The sequence below is a fragment of the Tachyglossus aculeatus genome, chromosome 9, assembly GCF_015852505.1.
Source record: "Tachyglossus aculeatus isolate mTacAcu1 chromosome 9, mTacAcu1.pri, whole genome shotgun sequence".
Classification (NCBI taxonomy): Eukaryota; Metazoa; Chordata; class Mammalia; order Monotremata; family Tachyglossidae; genus Tachyglossus; species Tachyglossus aculeatus.
The window spans coordinates 3,790,283-3,815,491 of NC_052074.1; positions in this window are offsets into that span (position 1 = coordinate 3,790,283).

Below are 25,209 nucleotides of genomic sequence, written 5' to 3' on the forward strand. Positions count from 1 at the left end.
GTACACAAAACATTATCATAAAAAAGTTCACGACTGAAATCGTTTCTCCAGCTGATATGTTCCCAGCGAGAGCAATCCACGCCGAGCTTCTCGGCAATAAAATCCCATTTTAGGCGTCACCAGAAGTTCCAGTAAGGGAATGGATGGCTGCCGGGTTGAGTGATCCTCGGAGGTCGGCTCTCTTCACCTTAGCTCCATGGATTGCCCCTCCCGGACCCGACGGAGACCTGCTCTTGCCCAATGGAAATGGGAGAGGATTCGGAAAGTGTAAAGGGAGTCACAAGAGAAGCGGCATGGCCTAGTGGCTAGAACACAGGCCTGGGAGAAAGAAGGAATTGGGTGACCTTGTATCTCTGCTGTGTGACCTAGGGCAAGTCACTTCACTTCTCTGGGCCTCAGTTCTCTCATCTGTCAAATAGGGATTAAGTCTGTGAGCCCCATGTGGGACATGGACTGTGTCCAACCTAACTTCCAGCACTCAGAAGGGTGCCTGGTCCATGCTAAGATCTTAATAAATACCATAACAAAAACAAAAGAAAAAACCCAAGAATTTTCCTTCTGGCTATTCCTCTTGAAAAGGAGACTCAGAATTTTCCTTCTGGTTTTCCTCTTGGAAAAGAGATTCAGTAAGGTATTTTGAAAATCATTCTGAAACATCTGCTATTTTCCTAAGCCTCAGCAAGCACGATTTTCCCAACCTCCTTAGTCTACCCTTCTCTGGGTGTCAGAAATTTCAGTCGAGACTGATACGGTAGCCAAAAAGGAATATGATGGTTGCTTAGATTGGCAAAGTAGCAGTTGGGAAAGAAAGGAAGGGGTGATTTCTGGAACTATATGGAAGCTAGAATCAATGAGATTAGGTGCCAGGATTAGAACCCATGACCTCTGGCTCCCAAGCCCGGGCTCTTTCCACTGAGCCACGCTGCTTCTCATGCTGCCTAATTTCAGACTTGCAAATTTCCTATGGACAGGGAACATTTCTACCAACTCTGTTCTATTGGGCTCTCCCAAGCACTTAGTACAGTACTCTGCACAGAGTAAGCACTCAATAAATACGATTGATTTATTGGCTTGCTCACCCTAATCCATTCCCTGTTAGCTCCAAAGATCCCCACAGGAATTATTACAAGTCTCCCCTGGACAGATACATGATATATTTTCCCAAAAATGTCTTTTTCCTGTTCACCTAAGCCCTCAGGCTGCAGTGCAAATCCTTTCCCCATCCATTCATTTCATTCATTCAATCTTATTTATTTATTCAATCATATTTATTGAGCACTTACTGTGTGCACAGCACTATATAAAGCGCTTGGGAGAGACCACTGTAACAATAAACAGACACATTCCCGGCTCACCATGAGCTTACGGTCTGGGCAGCATTTGTGGTTGGGAGCTAGGTGCTTTGCCGCGTGCAAGCAACAAGTAATCGTATTCCTCCTGAGGGAAAGTTCAATTCACCACATTTGAATAAGTGAAATGGGTGCATTTCTTCCACAAAAGCAGTTCAATTCACCACATAGAATGAATCTTGCGTGGTTCAGCCTGACTCCGGTCTCTCTCTTGCCATAGCAATCCTCAAACCCATCTCCATGCGATGGGTGATGTAAAAACACCATGCAAGGTATTTGGGAGAATATAACAGAAGCAAGGAATACAATCATGGCCTTACAGGAGCTCACGATCAATCAACAGCATTTATTGAGCACTTACTAAGTGCAGAGTACTGTACTAAGCACTTGAGAGAATCCAAAATAACGGAGTTGCCAGACACGTTCCATGCGCACAAATGAGCTTAGTCTATAGGGAATCTCACAATCTAACCTCCTCTTGAAACAATCCACCATCTTCTGCAAAATCTAACTAATCCTTTCCTGATCTGTTCTCTATCTTTACCCTCTTTTCTCTGTGAATCCCCTGTCATCCCTGAATTCATCCAAATATTTCCAGAATTTACTGATACTTTCTGCCTGTGTTTTCCTCAGCCTTCTCGTCTTCAGACTGAATAATTTATGCCCTTTTAATCTATATTCATAGGTCCTAGTTCCCATCTTTCAATCATGTTTTTATTACTCCGTCAAGAGGAAATAGTGCTCGCCGTTCAGTTAAAGACTTCAGGAGGTTAATTTACAAACCGATAGATCGTCAGTTTTAGACTTGAACTGTAGCCAGGCTTTTTCTTTGAAGATGAGTTTAAAACGAACATGCGCTAATCAAGTTTGAAAACTCTCACAGTGACTTTGTACGGACAGACCTTGTGCGGAAGCAGTGTGGGCTAGTGGTTAGAGCATGGGCCCGGGAGTCGGAAGGACCCGAGTTCTAATTCCGGCTCCACCACTTGTCTCCTGGGTGACCTTGGGCAAGTTACTTCACTTCTCTGGTTCTCAGTGACCTTAACTGAAAAATGGGGATTAAGACTGTGAGCCCCACGTGGAACACGGACTGTGTCCGCCTTGATTAGGTTATATCTACACCCAGCACTTAAGACAATGCCTGGCACATAGGAAACGCTTAATAAATGCCATTAAAATAGTAGCAACAACAAAAAAGACCTCTTTCTGAGATGTCAGAAGAAAGAGACAACAGTGATGCTGAAAGGATTTGGGTGGGACCATCTTCACTGAGGGGACACCAGAGATATTGAAAGGGATGTGAGAGGCAAGACCATCCTCACTGAAAGGATACGAGGGATTTTGAAAAGATTTGGCGACAGATACCATCCTCGCTGAAGGGATACCAGAAATATTGAAAAGAATTGGGGGAGAATCCACCTCACTGAGGGGATACCAGAGATAAGGAAAGGATTTGGGTGGAGCAACCACCTTCATTGAGGGGACTCCAGAGATAGTGAAAGGATTTGGGGGAAGAGACCATCCTCACTCAGGGGACTCCAGAGATGGTGAAAGGATTTTGAGGGAAAGACCATTTTTGTCAATGGGATACCAGTGCTGTGAAAGGATTTGGGCAGAGATGATTCTCATCTGGGCACTTTTCATCATTTTGAATACCAGTGCTGTGAAAGGATTTGGGCAGAGATGATTCTCATCCGGGCACTTTTCATCATTTTGAAAGAATTCCAGGGAAGCCCATTCTCAGTGAGCTGTTGGAAGGCTTTGGGAGGAGTCCATTTTTGTTGAGGGCACAGAGTTTAGAAAAGGATTTCAGGAGAGACCATTTTTGTCAAAGATGACAGCAGAGAAGTTGAAAGGATTTCAGGGGAGACCATTTTAATCGATGAGAACCTTTTCCAGACCATTCCCATCATCCAATCAGCTTCCTCTTCTCTCTTGAAACAAAGAGAAGATGTCCCTACTCAAAGGGTCTTCCATCCCTCGGTTTTTCTTCCCATCCTCCGATTGAGTGATTAACTATCTCATTTACTGTAGACACTGAAAATCAATCTTTTTCTCTGGTGCCATAAATTCCCTATGGCTTTCTCACTCCTGGATATTATTTATTAACCCAGCAACTGCATTATTTACTGTATCGGAGAAACAAGGCTGAAGATTTTATGAGAATACCACGCATTTATGAGCTTTCTCTTGCCGGTGGAAAGAACCTTTCAGCAGGTTCTGACACTCAGGGTGTCAAAGCAGTTTTTTGTTGTTGTTGTTCATTTTAACTGTGGTTTTGCCGTGGCTGAAGTTGCTTCAGTTTACTTCGACTTCAAGTCACAGACAGTGAAGGACTCTTTGGCCTTCAGAATATAAAGAATAGGCCTGGGAGTCCAAAGATGAGGTCCTAATCCCATCTCAGCCCCTTGCCTGCTGTGATATCTTGAACAAGTCACTGAAATTCTCTGTGCCTCAGTTTCCTCACCCATTTTGATTTTTTTTAAAAAAGGATTAAACACCTTTGCTCCCTCTCCTATAAATTGTGAACCCCACATGGGACAGGAATTGTGTCCGATCGATCTTGTATCTTCCCCAAAGCTTAGCGCAGTGCTTAGCATATAGTCGCAGCATGGCCTAGTGGACAGACCACTGGCCTGGGAATCAGTAGACCTGGGTTCTAATCCTTGCTCCACCACATGTCTGCTGTGTGACCTTGGGAAAGTCACTTGACTTCTCTGTGACTCAGTTATCTCATCTGTAAAATGGAGATTAAGACTGTGAGCCCTATGTGGAACAGGGACTGTGTCCAAACCAATTACCTTGTATCTACCTCAGCATTTAGTACACTGTCTGGCACATAGTAAACACTTAAATAGCACAATTACTACTTTAATTATTATTGTCAAAAAGGAAATTCTGGGTAAATACCGTGATCATTATTACATCAACCCACCCAGAGTGGGAAGTGGCCTTGGAAATAGTGTTCGGTTACTTTCAATTTGAGGTTTAAATTCAGTTCCAGCTAGAGAAAAGAATAATAGAAAAGCCCAGAGTTTGTTCTACTGGCCCCTAGTCAAAATGAGCCACTATTTTTGTTTTGGGAAACCATTTAGAATTTCTGAGCCACAAATATATAATATATAAATGGCATTTGTTAAGCGCTTACTATGTGCAAAGCACTGTTCTAAGCACTTGGGGGATACAAGGTGATCAGGTTGTCCCATGCAGGGCTCACAGTCTTCATCCCCATTTTACAGATGAGGTAACTGAGACTCAGAGAAGTTAAGTGACTTGCCCCAGGTCACACAGCAGACATGTGGTGGAGTCGGGATTTGAACCCATGACCTCTGACTCCAAAGCCCGTGCTCTTTCCACTGAGCCACGCTGCTTCTCAAAGGAACAAAGCAGATTGCATAGGCCAAACAGGGGAAAAACAGCATGGCCTAATGGATAGAGCATGGGCCTGGGATTCAGAAGGACCTGGGTTCTAATCCTGGGGCACCACTTGCCTGCTGTGTGACCTTGGTCAAGTCACTTCACGTCTCTGGTCCTCAGTTACCTCATCTATAAAATGGGGATAAAGACTGTGAGCCCCATGTGGAACATGGACTGTGTCCAATCTGATTACTTTCTATCTACCCCAGTGCTTAGCACAGTACCTGGCATACTTTAAGCTCACTGTGGGCAGGGAATGTGTCTGTTATAATGTTATATTGAACTCTCCCAAGCAGCTGTAAGTTCTCAATTAATACGATTGACTGACTGGCTAGTAAGTGCTTAACAAATACCATTAAGAAAAACACGTTGAGTGTGAAGCTTTAATTTTAGTCTGAGGGTTTTCTGTTTCTCTTTTGGCCTTGAAAAGTGCTTGAGCTCAGGGATTTGGTTCTTTCATTCTTTCACTCATATTTATTGAACGCTTACTGTGCGCGGAGCACTGTACTAAGCGCTTGGAAAGTACAATTTGGCAACAAATGGAGACAATCCCTACCAACAGGCTCACAGTCTGGAAGGGGAGAGACAGACAACAAAACAAAACAAAGCAAGTGGACAGGCATCAATAGCATCATTGTAAATAAATAGAATTATAGATATATACACATCATTAATGAATAAATAATATGTTTATTATATTATAATAATATTATATATTATAATAATTATTATACATCATTAATAAAATAAATAGAATAATAAATATGTACATATATCCACAAGTGATGTGGGTCGGGGGTGGGGTTAGAACAGAGGGAGGGAGTTGAGGTGATGGGGAGGGGAGGAGGAGGAGAGGAAAATGGGGGCTCAGTCTGGGAAGGCCTCCTGGAGGAGGTGAGCTTTCAGGGGGGCTTTGAAGGAGGGAAATGTGCTAGTTTGGCAGATGTGAGTGGGGAGGGCATTCCAGGCCAGAGGCAGGACTTGGGCCAGGGTCGACAGTGGGACTTACTCTATGATATACTCCCAAATGCTCAGTACAGTGCTCTATACAGAGTAGGCGCTCAATAAATATCATTGATTGATTGATTAAGAGGGACTTCTTCCTTCTAGGCCTCAGAATTCACTTCAAAATGGCTCAATCGACTTGAAACACTTCTGAGGTAAGGGCAGCAACTCATTGACAGCCTTGCAATCCCTAGAGGAATATCGATTTAGCATGATGCAAATTATTAACTGGAGAAACTCTAAGGGAAACAAAGCATCTCTTCTAGTCTGGTCAGCCCCACAATACATCAAGAAGACCACTGCCTTTCAAAGCCAGAAGTGCTTTCATTGGCAATGTTTCCCTAGATCAGAGAAAACACAAATTTGCCATAAATATGCATCGAGTGCAGCTGTGTGATTTATACATTATGCAGGGACATTAAAAAAACATAGTTATGTGTAACCTGGTAATAAAACCCTCACAAACAAACAAACAAACAAAACTGTGTTTCTTGGGTATGTTTGGGAGGGAATTTCGGACCACGGCTTGATACTGTTAATTGTACTTGGCCAAATTAGGCTAGTTAGGCAAGTCAGAGTTTATCTAAATAGTGTAGCTGGAAAAGAACGAAGGTGACAAGAAGCATTTCACAGAATCACCCTCAGTTAAGGGCTGATAATCAGCCTGAAGAAAATAATAATAATGGTGGTATTTGTTAAGCGCTTACCATGTGCAAAGCACTGTTCTAAGCACTGGAATAATAATAATAATAATGACATTTATTAAGCGCTTACTATGTGCAAAGCTCTGTTCTAAGCGCTGGGGAGGTTACAAGGTGATCAGGTTGTCCCACAGGGGGCTCACAGTCTTAATCCCCATTTCACAGATGAGGTATCTGAGGCACAGAGAAGTGAAGTGACTTGCCCAAAGTCACACAGCTGACAATTGGCAGAGAAAAATAAAGTTATGCACCAAATTGCACCAAAGCAACCTTATACTAACCAAACTGTTTCCTTGGCAACACAGAACCCAATACGGGCTCTGACTTCTGCTACCTAGGCAGCAAACCGGGCACTGATCCTGGATTGAGAAGCAGTGTGGCCTAGTGGATAGAACTTGAGCCTGGGAGTCAGAAGGGTTTGGGTTCTCATCCCGGCTCTGCCACCAATCTGCTGTATGACCTGGGGCAAGTCACTACACTTCTCTGGGCCTCAGTTACCTCATCTGTAAAATGGGGATTAAGACTGTAAACCCCATGTGGGACAGGGACTGTATCAATCCCGATTATCTACCCCAGCACTTAGAACAGTACCACAGAGTAACAAATACCAAAAAAGAAAAAAAAGATTGGCCCAAATGTTGAAACTGAATCAAGAAGATTGAAAGTTTCTTGAGGGCCCACATCATGTCAGTTAACTTCACTGTACTCTCCCAAGTGCCTAGAATAGTGCTCTGCTCAAAGGAGGTGCTCAATAAATACTACTGAAGGAAGAAAATCTGCATAGCCTTTTGGAGATTTGAAGACAGATTTGGGGGAATCCTGGGACATTACATTTTAAACCAAATTTAAGATCTAAGTCGATGAGGGGAATCCAACTCCCTCTGGGGCAATAGGGGCAACTAGTGAGCCAACGGGTTGGGGGGAAGATTGGAAGGGGTAGAAGATGGGCAGGAGGAAAGACAGACTGGGGGAAGACAGGAATGAGGTAGAAGTGGGGGGAGATGGGAGATGAAAGGCAGGGAGATGTAGAAGAGATTTTCAGGGAAGATGGGTTGAAGTAGAATATGGAAGGGGGGAAGTTGGGAAAGGGTAGAAGACAGATAGATGGGTAACATGGGAAGGAGTGGTTTCTAATCCCAGTTCCACCACTTGTCTGCTGTGTGGCCTTGGGCAAGTCACTTCATTCATTCATTCATTCAATCATATTTATTATATTTAGAGAAGCAGCATGGCTCAGTAGAAAAAGCACGGGCTTTGGAGTCAGAGGTCATGGGTTCAAATCCCGGCTCTGCCAGTTGTCAGCTGTGTGACTTGGGCAAGTCACTTAACTTCCCTGGGCCTCAGTTCCCTCATCTGTAAAATGGGGATTAAGACTGTGAGCCCCACGTGGGACAACCTGATCACCTTGTAACCTCCCCAGCACTTAGAACAGTGCTTTGCACATAGTAAACACTTAATAAATGCCATTATTATTATTATTATTATTATTATTAGTGAGCACTTACTGTGTGCAGAGCACTGTTCTAAGCACTTGGCAAGTACAAGTCAGCAACATATAGAGACGGTCCCTACCCAACAACGGGCTCACTTCACTTCTCTGGGCCTCAGTTACCTCATCTGTAAAATAGGAATTAAAGCTGTGAGCCCCATTCGGGAAAGGGACTGCATCCAACCCGATTTGCACTCCAGCACTCAGTACAGTGCCAGGCACATAGTAAGCGCTTAACAAATACCATCATTATTATTATTTTTATTATTATAGGAGTGGAAGAAGGAGAAGGATAGAAGGCAGGGGGGTCAGTATGTGGATGCGCTTTCCGTCAGAATTCAATCACTGCCAATGTGATCCCAGGATTTTGCCGATGCCGTGCTTCGCTCTCGTGCCTTAGACCAGTTGGAAAATTACCAGGTTTGCCACCTCGGTAGCCACTGTGGCCTTCTCCCCCCACGACTTCCCGGGTCTTTCCACTGGGTGAGCCCCCCATCACTCCGCAGCTGGCAGATTCCCAGGAGAAGGAAACAGGGAAGCAGCGTGGCTCAGTGGAAAGAGCATGGGCTTGAGAGTCAGAAGTCATGGGGTCTAATCCCGGCTCGGCCACTTGTCAACTGTGGGACTTTGGGCCAGTCACTTCACTTCTCTGTGCCTCAGTTACCTCATCTGTAAAACAGGGATTAAAAGTATAAGCCCCACGTGGGACAACCCGATTACCTTGTACCTGCAGCGCTTAGAACAGTGCTTGGCACATAGTAGGGGCTTTACAAATGCCATCATTATTATAATCGTTTTCCTATTTGCAGGGCTGGTTGCAGATGTATACCAATCCATCAATCCATCGATCAACCTGTGGTGTTCATCGAGTATCCACTGTAGGCAGAGCACTGTACTAAGCACTTGGGAGGGTACAATCAATTAAGTAGATACTATTCCCGCCCTCAAAGAGCGCTTACAATCTATTAGGCTCAACAGGAAGGCCGTTATGTAAGCAACACTAGCGAGGTAGCTTCAACTCCCTTGAGCATGGATGTTCCAGACAGACAGTATCCTGGGTTAGATGGAGGATCTGCCTGACTCAATCTTACTGGGGAAGCAGCCTGGCTCCATGGAAAGAGCAAGGGCTTTGGAGTCAGAGGTCATGGGTTCAAATCCTGGCTCAGCCCATTGTCAGCTGTGTGACTTTGGGCAAGTCACTTCACTTCTCCGTGCCTCAGTTACCTCATCTGTAAAATGAGGATTAAGTCTGTGAGCCCCCGGTGGGACAACCTGATTACCTTGTATCCTCCCCAGCACTTAGAGCAGTGCTTTGCACATGGTAAGCGCTTTATAAAATGTCATTATTATTATTATTATCCGTGCCGGTGGTCACACGTTCTTACGAGTGGCAGCGGCGATCTGAATTTTCCTAACAGTCCAGGGTGTCAGAAGTGAAAATGCTTCTGTAGATTTTCAGCACCTTCCTTCGTTTCCTTTGACTTCTTCTGTTAAGCTTGGTGAAGAGTGCCATTAAAGACCACGGTCTCCTTAGACCTGGTTAAAAAGCACCCTGTCGAAAGAGATCACACCCAAAGCAGTGGCCTCTCCCTGAAAAAAGGTGCCATTATAGACGGAGTATACTGATTCCATTTAGTGTGTAGCAGGTATCACTTAAGATGATTTACCATTTAGGATTTTATTTTTGCTCTTGTTTCTAAGGTACTTCATTTTTGTTACACTAGCTTTGAAGCAAAGATAGTAAACGATATAGAGCCATAACTTTCAAAAGCCAATACAATGGCCACAGTTAAATCCACATTTCCCCTATTATTTACTTTCCTGTTGAACCTTGCTCCACAAAGAAATCATTTCTCTAGCTGACGACCCATTATTAGAGACCTGTGTTTCTTTTACATTGCTTAGTATCTTCACTCTAATCCATCTGGACCATCAGTCCACATATTAACTGATACCTTAATGACTCCAAGTTAGAATTCTGCTTCACTTTTGGAATTGAGGAGTTTTGACTTATTTCAACCTGACTGTGAGTCTGGAATTTGCCAATGGAGAGCAAGCAGGGTGGCTGGAATCCATTAGAAGCTGGCAAAAATTCATTCATTCATTCATTCAATCGTATTTATTGAGCACTTACTGTGTGCAGAGCACTGTACTAAGCACTTGGGAAGCACGAGTTGGCAACATATAGAGACGGCCCCTACCCAGCAGTGGGCTCACAGTCTAGAAGGGGGAGACAGAGAACAAAACATAGTAACAAAATAAAATGAATAGAATAAATATGTACAAATAAAATAGAGTAATAAATACGTACAAACATATATACATATATACAGGTGCTGTGGGGAAGGGAAGGAGGTAAGATGGGGAGGAGGGGGAGAGGAAGGAGGGGGCTCAGTCTGACAGAACTAAGAGCTGAAACCATTCATTCAATCATATTTATCAAGCATTTACTGTGTGCAAAGCACTTTACTAAGCGCTTGGGAGAGTATAAGCCAGCAGTGGGTGTTCTTGAGAAAGTTTCTTTCAATCAGTCAACAGCATTTATTGAGGGCTCACTGTGTGCGGAGCACTGTACTAAGCGCTTGGGAGACTATAATATAATAGAGTGGGCAGGCATGATCTCTGCCCTCGAGGTGTTTATAATCTAGTAGGTTTGCAATGGGTCCTTTTCAGATGGCTGGGAAATCAGGCAAAAGCAAACAGTGACAGGGAGGTGACACATCATCGGTCTAAACAAGGTTCTCAAATCGGAAATAATTCAGCAAAAGAGACAGCCTTGTGAGATTATAAGAGTCAGTCCTCTTCAGGCTTTTCAGTCTTGTCATACCCGAGGGTTAGCTTTCCCTCCTTCACAACCCTCCTGAAATTCCGTCTCCTCCATGAAGCCACCCCTAATTAATCTCCCATCTTCCCAGCTCGTATCCCCCTTCAGTCCATCCATGTCACCAAAGCACTTACTAATAATAATGGTAATAATACTAATTATGGTACTTATGGTACTTCTGTATATATGTATATATGTTTGTACATATTTATTACTCTATTTATTTATTTTCCTTGTACATATCTATTCTATTTATTTTATTTTGTTAGTATGTTTGGTTTTGTTCTGTCTCCCCCTTTTAGACTGTGAGCCCACTTTTGGGTAGGGACTGTCTCTACATGTTGCCAACTTGAACTTCCCAAGCGCTTAGTACAGTGCTCTGCACACAGTAAGTGCTCAATAAATACAATTGATTGATTGATTGATTAAGTACTTAGGGGAAGCAGCGTGGCTCAGTGGAAAGAGCACGGGCTTTGGAGTCAGAGGTCATGTATTCAAATCCCGGCTCTGCCACTTGTCAGCTGTGTGACTTTGGGCAAGTCACTTCTCTGGGCCACAGTTCCCTCATCTGTAAAATGAGGATTAATAATAGTAATAATGATAATAATGGCATTTATTAAGTGCTTCCTATGTGCAAAGCACTGTTCTAAGCAGTGGGGAGGTTACAATAATAATAATAATGGCATTTATTAAGTGCTTACTATGTGCAAAGCACTGTTCTAAGCCCTGGAGAGGTTACAAGATGATCAGGTTGTCCCACGGGGGCCTCACAGTCTTCATCCCCATTTTACAGATGAGGGAACTGAGGCCCAGAGAAGTGAAGTGACTTGCCCCAAGTCACACAGCTGACAAGCGGCAGAGCCAGGATTTGAACCCATGACCTCTGACTCCACAGCCCGTGCTCTTTCCACTGAGCCACACTGCTTCTCACTTGTCAGCTGTGTGACCTTGGGCAGGTCACTTTACTGGGTCTCAGTTACCTATTCTGTGAAAGAGGGATTAAGACTGTGAGCCCCATGTGGGATAGGGACTGTGTCCAACCCAACTAGCTTATATCTGCTCCAGCGCTTAGTACCATAATAATAATAATAATAATAATAATGGCATTTATTAAGCGCTTACTATGTGCAAAGCACTGTTCTAAGCACTGGGAAGGTTACAAGGTGATCAGGTTGTCCCACGGGGGGCTCACAGTCTTAATCCCCATTTTACAGATGCGGTAACTGAGGCCCAGAGAAGTTAAGTGACTTGCCCAAAGTCACACAGCTGGCAATTGGCGGAGCCGGAATTTGAACCCATGACCTCTGACTCCAAAGCCCGTGTTCTTTTCCACTGAGCCACGCTGCTATGACTGGCACATAGTAAACGCTTAATAAATGTCATTTGCCCAAGGTCACATAGCAGACAAGTGGCAGAGCCGGAATTAGAACCCAGGTCCTTCTGACTCCCAGCCCCTTGAGCTATCCACTAGGTCACACTGTTTTTTTTAATCACATAACTGATTTTCCTTTCTCTTAGACTGGCGACTTAACGTGGGACAGAGAACGATCTGATCTGATCTGGTAACCATCTCATAATTTATCTACCTCAGTACCTGGCACTCAGCAATGAACACTATTATCATTATTAAACTTTTTCTCACTGGAACCGGACCTGTTAGAGGCTAAGAGATTTCTTTAATAGGAAATGGAGCGGCTTTTTCTTCCCAAATCTTGAAGCGTCGAGTTTACTAGGTGACAGCAACAATAGAGTCAAAACTAAAGATCAAATAAATGGTATGCACACGGATAATTAAAGAGGGCCCAAGACGGGCATCCTTGATCTTTCATTTTATTTTAAGGAGAATATTTAATTAAGACCAGCCCGTTCAAATATTCATGCGGTTCTACAAACGATTAGCAGACATCAAGGCTGTATGGGCTTTCTATGAGAATCAGCCCGGAGATATCTGAGTCAGTACAAGGGGTCAGCACACAGAGGAAGCGATGCCCCAGTCTTTTTATTTCCACAATGGGAAATGTTCTCCATGGGATTTTGGCACGGTCTCCCTGCCCGAGACCGTGCTAATTTTACAGCTGCGCACATGGTTTTCGTGGGAACGGAGATGCGGGATATAGAACGTGACATCTTAAATATCCCGGGACAGAAACTAAACAGATCAGAAGAAGAACATTTGCTGTCTGTATCCCCCCACTCTGGACTGTAAGCTCGTTATGGGCAGGGAATGTCACTGTTTATTGTTTTATTGTGCTCTTGATGATGATGATGATGATGGTGATGGCATTTATTAAGCGCTTACTATGTGCAATCAATCAATCAATCAATCGTATTTATTGAGCGCTTACTGTGTGCAGAGCACTGTACTAAGCGCTTGGGAAGTACAAGTTGGCAACATATCATCATTAATCGTATTTATTGAGCGTTTACTATGTGCAGAGCACTGTACTAAGCGCTTGGGAAGTACAAATTGGCAACATATAGAGACAGTCCCTACCCAACAGTGGGCTCACAGTCTAAAAGAGTGCAAAGCACTGTTCTAAGCACTGGAGAGGTTATAAGGTGATCGGGTTGTCCCACGGGGGGCTCACAGTCAATCCCCATTCTACAGATGAGGTAACTGAGGCCCAGAGAAGTTAAGTGACTTGCCCAAAGTCACACAGCTGACAAGCGGAGCCTGGATTTGAACCCATGACCTCTGACTCCAAAGCCCGGGCTCTTTCCACTGAGCCACGCTGCTTCTCTAAACTCTTCAAAGTGCTTAGTACAGTACTCTTCACACAGTGAGTGCTCAATAAATACGATTGAACAAATGACTATTTAAACCACCAGCAGCGGACCCGAAAAGTCTTCGAGGGCAGGGATACATCCATCAGTCCATCAGTGGTATTTATTGAGCACTTACTGGGTGGGGAGCACTGTACTCAATGCTCGGGAGAATCCAATAGAACAGAGTTGGTAGAGGCGCTCCCTGCCCGCAGTGAGCTTACATCTTCTATTTCTGTACCTTGTACAGGCTAGGTAGAAAAAAGCTGGCGATGGTGTTGATAACGATGAAGGTGATAATGACGATTTCAAAAATGACGATGAGGATGGGCTGTAGGATGGTGTATTGGGTAAAGCCCGGGCCTGGGAGTTGGGACGTCATGGGTTCTAATCCCGTCTCCACCATTTGTCTGCTGGGTGGCCTTGGACAAGTCACTTCACTTCTCTGTGCCTCACCTACCTCATCTGTAAAATGGGGATTGAGAATGTGAATCCCAAAGGGGACAGGGACCGTGTCCAACCTGATTTGCTTGGATCCACCCCAGCGCTTAGTACAGTGCCTCGCACATAGTAAGCACTTAGCAAATACCATAATCATTATTATTGTTTTAATGGTTATCATGTTGAAGATGATGACAAAGGGGATGATGATCATCCTCATCATCATCAATCGTATTTATTGAGCGCTTACTGTGTGCAGAGCACTGTACTAAGCGCTTGGGAAGTACAAGTTGGCAACATATAGAGACAGTCCCTACCCAACAGTGGGCTCACAGTCTAAAAGGGGGAGATAGAGAACAAAACCAAACATACTAACAAAATAAAATAAATAGAATAGATATGTACAAGTAAAATAAATAAATAAATAAATAAATAAATAAATAAATAAATAAATAAATAAATAGAGTAATAAATATGTACAAACATATATACATATATACAGGTGCCGTGGGGAAGGGAAGGAGGTAAGATGGGGGTTGGAGAGGGAGACGAGGGGGAGAGGAAGGAAGGGGCTCAGTCTGGGAAGGCCTCCTGGAGGAGGTGAGCTCTTCTCTAGACTGTGAGCTCTTTGTGGGCAGGGTATGTGCCTGTTCATTGTTATATTATACTCTCCCAAGCGCATAGTACAGAGCTTTGCATACAGGAAGTGCTCAAAAATACGATTGACTGGCTGACTGACGATCAAGATGGATCATCACCTATTTGTTGCCACATTGTACTTGAATTGTACAGTGCTCTGCACATAGTAAGCGCTCAAAAAATACAATTGAATGAATGAATGAGGATGACCATAACAGCACTTAGAACAGTGCTTTGCACATAGTAAGCGCTTAACAAATGTCATTATCATTATTATAACGGATCATGATAATGATGATGAGGATGAAGATGTTCATGACATCAAAAATACGTGTTGGTAAAATCCCATCTCCTTCACAAGGCCTTCCCCCATCTAAGCCCTCATTTCCTCCTCTCCCACTCCCTTCTGTGTCACCCATGCTCTTTTGATTTAAATCCTTTATTCACCTCTCCCTCAACCCCAGAGCACACGTACAATCAAGCGCTCAGTAGAGGCAGCGTGGCTCAGTGGAAAGAGCCTGGGCTTTGGAGTCAGAGGTCATGGGTTCAAATCCCAGCTCTGCCAATTGTCAGCTCTGTGACTTTGGGCAAGTCACTTCACTTCTCTGGGCCTCAGTTACCTCATCTGTAAAATGGGGATTAAGACTGTGAGCCCCCCATGGGACAACCTGGTCACTTTGTAACCTCCCCAGTGCTTAGAACAGTGCTTTGCACATAGTAAGCACTTAATAAATGTGCCATCATTATTAGTAGTAGTAGAGTGCTCTGCAGCTACCCGAGCACTGTTCCATCATATTTATCAAGTGCTTACTGTATGTACAGCTCAAGAAATGATTGATTGACATCCATCATTTATTTATGTCTGTCTTCCCCTCTACATGGTAACCTCCTTATGTCTACCAACTCTGTTATACTACACTCTCCCAAGCGCTTAGTACGGTGCTCCGTACACAGCAAATTTTCCATTCCCGTATGATGGGGGAAAATCTCCCTGATTTCCCAGAGAAGCAGTGAAGCCTAATGGATAGAGCACAGGAGTCAAAAGGAACCTGGGTTCTAATCCAGGCCCCGCCACTTGTCTGTTGTGTGACCTTGGGCTAGTAACTTCACTTCTCTGGGCCTCAGTTACCTCATCTGAAAAATGGGGAGTAAAACACTGAGCCCCATGCGGGACAGGGACTGTGTCCAATCTGATTACCTTGTATCTGCCCCAGAGCTTAGAACAGTGCCTGGCACTTACTAAACGCTTAAGAAATACCATTAAATAATAATAATAATAATAATACATAAAAATAATAAATAATAAAAATAAAATAATAAAAAATAATAAAAGAAATAAAAATGATACCCAAAACGACCTTGCCCCTGAAGCACCGTTTTCATTCATTCAGCACTTAGAATGGTACTTGGCACATGGTAAGCGCTTAACAAATACCATCATTATTATTATTATTGTCATTATTATTATTCAATTGTATTTACTGAATACTTACTATGTGCCGAGCACTGTACTAAGCACTGGTCTCCAAAACTCCATATGACCTGCAAAGGCAATAAATGCTATCGACAAAATGATTAGCCTCAACTAATAGATGTCACCTCCTGGCTGACACTGCTGTCATGTTCACCGCGTGTTGGGGACATATGAAGACATATAAATACGACTAAATGAATGAGGAGGAAACTATTAATCTGCCCCACTTCCTGATTTGCTCTGTTTTGCTTGGAGACCCCCTTACCTCACTCATACACTGATCATTCAATGGTATTTACTGAGTGCTTATTAGGTGCAGAGCACTGTACTAAGCACTTGGGAGCGTATACTACAAGAGAATTAGTAGATATGTTCCTTGCCCACAAACAGCTTACCGTCAAGAGCTTTGTTGGGCTTACTTCAATCACTGGTATTTATTAAGCTCTTACTGTGGGCTGAGCACTGTATTAAGTGCTTGGGAGAGTAGTCTACAATGGTGTTGGTAGACACACTCCCTGCCCACAAGGAGCTTACAGTTTTGGAGATCTACCAGACATATCAATCAGTACTATTTACTGAAAACTCACAGTGTGCAGAGCGCTGTACTAAGCGCTTATTTTTGTAACCTCAGTGAGGGAGCCAAAGAGCGTCATGTTGCCAATCCTTTAACTCTTGGCAATGGCTTCAGATGCCTCGACATCATCATCATCATCAATCGTATTTATTGAGCGCTTACTGTGTGCAGAGCACGGTACTAAGCGCTTGGGAAGTACAAGTTGGCAACATATAGAGACAGTCCCTACCCAATAGTGGGCTCACAGTCTAAAAGGGGGAGACAGAGAACAAAACCAAACATAGTAACAAAATAAAATAAATAGAATAGATATGTACAAGTAAAATAAATAAATAAATAAATAGAGTAATAAATATGTACAAACATATATACATATATACAGGTATATATACCTGTATATATATACTATATATATACTATATACTATACTATACTATATATATATATATATATATACTCGACAGCTACCTGAGCCCCATTCCGTCATAATTATCAAGCACTTACTGGGTGCAGAGCACTGTATTAAGTGCCCCGTCATTCAGCTGAATTGCGCCTTGAACATTGAATGAAATAGGCACACAGAGCAGTCAATGGGCACTGTTTTGATGCCCCTTTTCCCTCTGGCTTCCTAGCAACGCAGGGAAACATGCCCATCAGTGGGAAAGATGGCCTATTCCTTTTGATTTAGGACCTCCAAAAGTATAATCTCAACTTCAGGGATTTATGCGGCATTTCATTCTCAATGACCCATTCAGAGGAAGAAAAATCAAATGAGCATAAATTTAGCCAAGAAATTTAACAGTAGGGGAACCGTGAGAAATTGTCAAGTGTGGCAGCGTTTAACAATGATATTCCATTCTTGGAGAAGAACATAGAGTTCTGACGGTAAAATGAACCCCCCGACCTGCATATTCCTGCGTGACCCCAGAGCTAAAGAGAGACATATTCATTCACAACTTTAAAAGACCCAGAAAATTGACTGGAATCAATCAATCGTATTTATTGAGCGCTTACTGTGTGCAGAGCACTGTACTAAGCGCTTGGGAAGTACAAGTTGGCAACATATAGAGACAGTCCCTACCCAACAGTGGGCTCACAGTCTAAAAGGGATATTCGACTGAAAGTCGAATATCACCCGATTATGGACTTTAGATTTGTTGCGGGGGGATTGTTTAACAATCCCCTTTGAAGTGTTATTTACCTGGGCAAATTACTTAGCTGGACAGAAGCAAACCAGCCGTTTGGGAGAGTATGAAGGAGTTAGTAATCATAATAATAATAATTATAAATAATAATAATTCCCCCTTCTAGACTGTGAGCCCATTGATGGGTGGGGACCGTCTCTATATGTTGCCAACTTGTACTTCCCAAGCGCTTAGTACAGTGCTCTGCACACAGCAAGTGCTCAATATGATTGAATGAATGAATAATAATGATGGCATTTTATTAAGTGCTTACTATGTGCAAAGCACTGTTCTAAGCGCTGGGGAGGTTACAAGGTGATCAATCTTAATACCCATTTTCCAGATGAGGGAACTGAGACCCAGAGAAGTCAAATGGCTTGCCCAAAGTCACACAGCTGACAGGTGGCGGAGCCGGGATTTGAACCCATGACCTCTGACTCCAAAGCCCGGGCTCTTTCCATTGAGCCACGCTGCTTCTCTGGATTTGTCTCTAGTAGACACATCACCTCCTCTCCTCAAGGAGTTTTCAAGTCTAGGGCCTTTCAAGTCCAGTCCAGATACTACTGACTGAGAAACAGCTTGGCCTAGTGGAAGGAGGGGAAAAGAGAACAGCTGTGGGCGCCGGAGAACCTGAGTGCGAATCCCTGCTCTGCTACTTGTCTGCTGTGAGAGCTTCTTTGGGACTCAGTTACCTCATCTGGAAAATGGGGATTAAATCCTCCTCCCTCCAATTTAGACTACGAGCCCTATGTGGGGCAGAGATTGCGTGAAACCTGATTATCTTGTATCTACCGCAGGGTCTAGAACATCGATGGCCACAGAGTACACGCTTAGCAAACACTGTTGTGGACAGGGGATGTGTCTGTTTTTTGTTTTATTTTCCCAAATGCTTAGTACAGTGCTTTAGCCTCAGTAAGCACTCAATCATTTACGACAATTTTTTTAAATTAATTCATTCAATCAAATATATTGAGCGTTTATTGTGTGCAGAGCACTGTACTAAGCGCTTGGGAAGTACAAGTTGGCAACATATAGAGACGGTCCCTACCCAACAATTTGCTCACCGTCTAGAAGGGGGAGACGGACAACAAAACAAAACATGTGGACAGGTATCAATCAATCAATCAATCAATCGTATTTATTGAGTGCTTACTGTGTGCAAAGCACTGTACTAAGCGCTTGGGAAGTACAAGTTGGCAACATATAGAGACAGTCCCTACCCAACAGTGGGCTCACAGTCTAAAAGAGTGGGCTCACAGTCTAGCAGTCTAAAAGTCATCAGAATAAATAGAAATAGAGCTAGATGCACATCATTAACAAAATAAACAGAATAGTAAATATGTACAAGCAAAATGGAGTAATAAATCTGTATAAACGTATGTACAGGGGCTGTAGGGAGGGGAAGGAGGTAGGGCCGGGTGGATGGGGAGAAGTAGAGAAAAAAGGGGGCTCGGGCTCTAAACTTCCCATTATGGCTAGCTTTGGTCAGAGACAGAAACAGAGTCACCTGTTTTCTGTAGAGGCCTCATGGCTGCTTGTGAGAGGAATGCATCTACCCCAGCGCTTAGTACAGTGCCTGACACATAGTAGGCACTAAAATACCATAAAAAAAAAATTGATTCTAGACTGTGAGCCCACTGTTGGGTAGGGACCGTCTCTATGTGTTGCCAACTTGTACTTCCCAAGCGCTTAGTACTGTGCTCTGCACACAGTAAGTGCTCAATAAATATGATTCAATGAATGAATGAATGAATGATTCCACTGTTAGGTAGGGACTGTCTCTATATGTTGCCAACTTGTACTTCCCAAGCGCTTAGTACAGTGCTCTGCACACAGTAAGCGCTCAATAAATACGATTGATTGATTGATTAACCCACACCACTGCTGATCTCCCCATTATCTGGTCTAAGACAGAAACCGAGTCACTCAACCTCGTGACTGTAACCTCTAGACTGTATTGATGATGATGGTATTTGTTAAGTGCTTACTATGTGCCAAGCACTGTTCTAAGCTCATTATAGGGAGGGGATATGTGCGTTTATTGCTCTACTGTACTTTCCCAAGTGCTTAGAACAGTGCTCTGCAACTAGTAAGCACTCAATAAATGCGATGACTGAATGAACCTTGCTACTGGCGGGGAACATTTCTGCTAATTCTGTTGCATGGTACTCTCTCAGGCGCTTAGCACAGTGCTCTGCACTTAGTAAGTGCACAATAAATGCCATTGATTGACTGATTTTGGCAGAAACCTCTGTGCAGCTTGTGAGGAAGTGCTTAGTACAGCTTGAAACAGCATTGCCTAGTGCATGGAGCCCCGGGCCTGGGAATCAGAATGACCTGGGTTCTAATCCTGGCTCCTGCTCGTGTCTTCTGGGTGACCTTGGGCAAGTCACTTTACTTCTCTGGGCCTCAGTTCCCTCATCTGGAAAATGGAGATTAAGTCTGTGCGCCCAGTGACTGTGTCCAGTCCAGTTACCTTGTATCTACCCCAGCGCTTACTACAATGCACGGCACATAGTGAGCACTTAAATACCACAATTATGATCAGTATTATGACAGTGCTTGGCACATAGTAAGTGCTTCACAAATACCATAAAAAAAGATGCAGAATCCCAGCGGCAACCTTGGCTACAGGTCCCCCACTCTAGTTCAAAGGGACAGCTGGACCCCTTTGAACCTTTTGAAACCTGTCAGCCCCCCAGCGCCAAAAGCATCTGTCCAGACTAAGAGGACGCGCTATGAATTATTTAATCTTCTGAAGGAACGGACTTACTGTCAACTGGCTCTAAAAGCCAGCTCCTTGTTGCCTCTCGTCTCTACCTTGCCCCTTCTCAACGCCGATTACCACTTTAAGACTTTTTTAAAAAATCTTTTTAAGACTTTTTTTTTAAATCTTTTCACCAGCCCCCTCCTCCTCCCGCCCTTCTCTCCATCTCCGTCCACAACACGTTCTCGTCTATGTCACCGCTGGCTCTTTCTCTGTATCCTCTAGTCGGCTGACGGTTTAATTGATCCACGTGACAAAAAATTGACTTTCAGCTTAGTCGGTGCTTCTTGGAAATGGTAACGACTCCCCGAGAACCAGGCCTCAAAAACAATCGAACCGCGGACGCGTTCGCTGACCCCGGGGGGGTTCCAAAGATGGGAAATATAAAGAGCAGCTCGTGGGCAGGGGGGAGACGACACTGTTTTTAGAAAAAAAGTACAAAGGTGTCAGGATGAATCACAAATGAGCTCCAACTGGACTTGGTGGTCGTGAAGACTTGACTCTGGCCAGCGGGGAGTCTGGAAACAGATTTCTTTATTTACTGCCATCCTTGGCCTCTTGTGTTTTTCTTACTCTTTAACTGTTCTTCATTAGACTTTCCACTAGAAACCCTCCTTGATCAAACAATCAATCAATCAGCGGTATTTATTAATCACTTATGTGCAGAGCATTGTAGTAAATGCTTGGGAGCGTTGAATATAACAGAATTCACAGGCACGTTCCCTGCCCATAATGAGATTACAGTCTGGAGGGGGAAGGAGGGGTTAAAATGAATAAATAATTATAAGATGCCATCAGAGTGGAATTCATCAGTGGCATTTATTGTGGGCAAAGGATTTGTCTTGGGCTCCAGCTTAGCGTTTAGCACAGCGCAATGCATTCAGTAGCTGCTCAGTAAATACGGTAACTATTAGTAGTGAGTCCCCCTTTTAGACTGTGAGCCCGCTGTTGGGTAAGGACTGTCTCTACGTGTTGTCAACTTGTACTTCCCAAGTGCTTAGTACAGTGCTCTGCACACAGTAAGCGCTCAATAAATACAATTGATTGATTGATTGATAGTGAGTCTAAAGCCAACTTCCCATCCCCATTTTTAGATTGTGAGGCAGGGACTTGAGTCTAAATTTGCTCTCCAGCTCGTTGTGGGCAGGGACAGTCGGTTTGTTGTTGCATTGTACTCTTCCAAGTGCTTAGTACGGTGCTTTGCACACAGTAAGTTCTCAATAAATATGATTGAATGAATTGAATGAATAGTGCTTAGTACAGTGCGAGAAGCAGCGTGGATTAGTGGAAAGAGCACGGGCTTGGGAGCCAGAGGTTGTGGGTTCTAATCAGGGCTCCGCCACTTATCAGCTGTGTGACTTTGGGCAAGTCACTTCACTTCTCTGTGCCTCAGTTACCTCATCTGTAAAACGGGGATTAAGACTGGGACCCACACGTAGGACAACCTGATTACCTTGTATTACCTGATTACCCCTTGTATCTACCCCTAGAACAGTGCTTGGCACATAATAAGTGCTTAACAAATACCATCACTATTATTATTATTATTTACAGTTGTTTCCCAAAAGTGGATATTCAATGAATGAATAGAACAACTCTCCCAGTCTCATCTCCTTGAACATTTTGTTTCTACAGTTAGTCTGGGCCACAGGAAAAGCTCAGGAAATGCTCCAATATTTAGCTCAGCCCTGATTCCTTGACCACAAAGTCGCCAGCCCAAGTCTGTAAGCTTGTCAATGGCAGGGAATAAAACTCTGTTCCATTGTACTCTCCTAAGTGCTTAGCACAGTGCTCTGCACATAATAAGGACTTAAGAAATACCATTGATTGATTGATTATTTGAGTTTACACAAGAAGCACTAATGTCCATATCTGTCATTTTATTTATTTGTATTGATGTCTTCCCCGCTCTAGACTGTGGGCTCGCTGTGGGCAGGGAATGTTATGGTTTATTGTTGTTCCCAGCTCTTAGAACAGTGCTTTGCACATAGCAAGGGCTTTATAAATGCCATTATTATTATTATTATTTTTGTACTTTCCCAAGCGTTTAGTACAATGCTCTGCACGCAGTGAGCACTCAAGAAATGAATGAATTAATGCATGAATGAGAAGGAATCGTACCTTTGGGAAAAAAAACCATCAGGAAATCTGTTTCTTAAAACACACACACAAGTATTCAGATACAGAAACACACACACACACACACACACACCCTTTACCCCCTCTAGAATGTAACCCCTAATCTAGACTGTAATAATAACAATAATGGTATTTGTTAAGTGCTTACTATGTGCCAGACACTGTACTAAGCGCTGGGGTGGATACAAGCAAATCAGGTTGGACACAGTCCCTGTCCCACTTGGGGCTCCCAATCTCGATCCCCATTTTACAGATGAGGTAACTGAGGCCCAGAGAAGTGAAGTGACTTGTCCAAGGTCACACAACAGGCAAGAGGCGGAGCCGGGACTAGAACCCATGATCTTTTGAATCACAGGTCTGTTTATTTTCTTGTACATATTTACTATTCTATTTATTTTATTTTGTTAATATTCATTCATTCAGTCAGTCATCTTTATTGAGCGCTTACTGTGTGCAGAGCACTGTACTAAGCGCTTGGGAAGTACACGTTGGCAACATATAGAGAGGGTCCCTACCCAACAGTGGGCTCACAGTCTAGAAGGGAGAGACAGAGAACAAAACAAAACATAACAACTAAATAAAATAAATAGAATGAATATGTACAAATAAAATAAATCAATAAATAGAGTAATAAATCCGTACAAATATATATACATATATACATGTGCTGGGGGGAGAGGAAGGAGGTAAGGCGGGGGGGGATGGGGAGGGGGAAGAGGGGGAGAGGAAGGAGGGGGCTCAGTGTGGGAAGGCCTCCTGGAGGAGGTGAGCTCTCAGCAGGGCCTTGAAGGGAGGAAGAGAGCGAGCTTGGCGGATATGTGGATGTTTTGTTTTGTTCTCTGTCTCCCCCTTCTAGACTGTGAGCCCGCTGTTGGATAGGGACCGTCTCTATATGTTGCCAACTTGTACTTCCCAAGCGCTTAGTACAGTGCTCTGCACATAGTAAGCATTTAATAAATGTCATTATTATTATTATTATTATCATTATTATTATTATTAAGGAGGAAATAGTACCTAGGCAGAATGGAAAAGATACGTGGGAGTAGTGGGGAAATATCTGTGTGTGCCCAGAGATTTTACACACAAACATATTAGTGTTTTCAATCATATAAATACGATTGAATGAATGAATGAATGAATGTTCTATCCACTATGCCATGCTGCTTTTTTAAAAAAATCGTATTTATTGAACCCTTACTCCCTAAGCTCATTGTGGACAAGGAAAGTAAGTCCCAACTCTGTTATATTATACTCTCCCAAGCATTTAGTGCAGTGCTCCGCACACAGTAAGCGCTCAATAAATACCACGGCCCGCTGTTGGATAGGGGCCGTCTCTATATGTTGCCAACTTGTACTTCCCAAGCGCTTAGTACAGTGCTCTGCACATAGCAAGCATTTAATAAATGTCATTATTATTATTATTATCATCATTATCATCATTATTATTATTATTATTATTATTATTATTATTAAGGAGGAAATAGTACCTAGGCAGAATGGAAAAGATATGTGGGAGTAGTGGGGAAATATCTGTGTGTGCCCAGAGATTTTACACACAAACATATTAGTGTTTTCAATCATATAAATATGATTGAATGAGTGAGTGAATGTTCTATTCACTATGCCATGCTCCTTTTTTTAAAAATAGTATTTATTGAACCCTTAATCCCTAAGCTCGTTGTGGACAAGGAAAGTAAGTCCCAACTCTGTTATATTATGCTCTCCCAAGCATTAAGTGCAGTGTGCTTAGTACAGTGCCCTGCACACAGTAAGCGCTCAATAAATACCACGGATTGATGGATTGGTGCATGACTTACTCCCTAAGCTCGTGGTGGACAAGGAAAGTAAGTCCCAACTCTGTTATATTATACTCTCCCAAGCATTTAGTGCAGTGTGCTTAGTACAGTGTTCTGCACTCAGTAAGCGCTCAATAAATACGATTGATGATGATGATGGTGCTCCGCACACAGTAAGCGCTCAATAAATACCATGGATTGATGGATTGGTGCATGACTTACTCCCTAAGCTCGTGGTGGACAAGGAGAGTAAGTCCCAACTCTGTTATACTCTCCCAAGCATTTAGCGCAGTGCTCCGCACACAGTAAGCGCTCAATAAATAGCATGGATTGATGAATTGGGGAATGACTTACTCCCTAAGCTCGTGGTGGACAAGGAAAGTAAATCCCAACTCTGTTATATTATACTCTCCCAAGCATTTAATGCAGTGCTCTGCACACAGTAAGTGCTCAATAAATACCATGGACTGATGGATTGGGGCATGACTTACCCCCTAAGCTCGTGGTGGACAAGGAAAGTAAGTCCCAACTCTGTTATATTATACTCTCCCAAGCATTTAGTGCGGTGCTCCGCACACAGTAAGCGCTCAATAAATACCATGGATTGATGGATTGGGGCATGACTTACTCCCTAAGCTCGTGGTGGA